This window comes from Salvelinus sp. IW2-2015, unplaced genomic scaffold (genome assembly GCF_002910315.2).
Source record: "Salvelinus sp. IW2-2015 unplaced genomic scaffold, ASM291031v2 Un_scaffold1963, whole genome shotgun sequence".
NCBI classification, from domain to species: domain Eukaryota; kingdom Metazoa; phylum Chordata; class Actinopteri; order Salmoniformes; family Salmonidae; genus Salvelinus; species Salvelinus sp. IW2-2015.
The window spans coordinates 141,455-142,766 of NW_019943316.1; the positions used below are offsets into that span (position 1 = coordinate 141,455).

Below are 1,312 nucleotides of genomic sequence, written 5' to 3' on the forward strand. Positions count from 1 at the left end.
GGGGAGCCATTTTGGTGGTTATGAAAAGATAATGGACCCCAAATTTGTGGTAAACTGGAATGTTTTAAGATTCCTGGGCATCTTTTTAACCATTTATGACTCAGTAGGTGAGGGGTGTCCGTGTGTGTACTGACTACCAACAATTTCCTCAGTAGCTCTAATTGTTAAGCCTGGGACATGCAGAGACTGGTGAGGGCACTGAAGCCACCCATGGGCACATGAGAAACATACCTCCGCATCATTTTTTAGGAGGCCTATAAAAGCCTCCCTGTCTGCTCAATTGCTACCCTGACTGATTTATGTGGCTAAATCTCCCAACGCATTACTTTATACTTTATAGGAGCTGTCAGTGGGAGTCTGGCATATGTCCAGGCCAAGGCATACTATGATACAGTAGGACTCAGTCATAGGTGAAGGGAAGAATAGAAAAATGCATATTAGGGCTAATGATTATATGCTACTATGACGTTTCATGTTCAGCAAGAAGTAAATAACTGTATAATAAATGGTATGAATTTAGATGTAACCTATCGAGTATAATCCGGTTATAAAGCAGCGAAAAGGTCTGTGTATCCTGTACTGCCCCGTAAAATTATGCATTTAGTATACAAGCCCACCTCTACAACTATAAAAACTGAAATCCCAGCCCTGGAATTTGACTAACACAATTATTCAATCTAGAAAGTTGTGTGCACCTCCTGATCCACACGTTTGAAATGGACGACACTGAAGTAAAGAATTAGGGCCTGAACAGAGGTATGTCTGATAGCAGAAACATGGTTGAGTCTGGTCAATGTGTCGTTGTACGAGGAACAGCTCTCTCTCGCTCACTCTCTCGCTTTCTCTCTCTCTCTCACTCTGTCTCCCTCTCTGTGTCTGTCTCTCTCTCTTCCTCTCTCTATTGGCTTTCTCTCCCTTTTTCCATGTCCAGCTTTCACAGCCAACTGACTGTTGAGGAAGACCTGTGACTGCAAAGTGGCCTTTTCCTAGTTTAAAACCACTGGTTCAGAGTCTGATTCTTCCTTTTCCTTCCAGTTTTGTAAGGACGGCCACTGCGATCTGGCCATGCAGTCAAAGGGGCCTCCCTGTTTGGCCAATGGGTGGCACAGGGACATTCTCTCTCTCCCAAATAAAAGGCAGTCTTCAGTCCGAGGCTGAACAGAGGAGGCCTTTGTCTGGCCCTCTCCGCCCCAGACACACTTGACCGCACTCAAAATGTGCTTAAGTGGAAAAGTTGCCACATACCTGTCCAATAAAGGACTTTGATTGTGGGAGAGACAGTGGAGAGCTGGTGGTCAGGCAGTTGAATGAG

General features: G+C 45.0%; 1 protein-coding gene across 1 annotated transcript in view; it reads right to left on the reverse strand.

Annotated features, from left to right (window-relative positions):
• The window catches only part of LOC112072572 (DNA-binding protein SATB1-like), a 25,860-nt gene that overhangs the window by 19,562 nt on the left and 4,986 nt on the right, over positions 1-1,312 (reverse strand). The gene's annotated exons all lie outside the window — the stretch shown is intronic.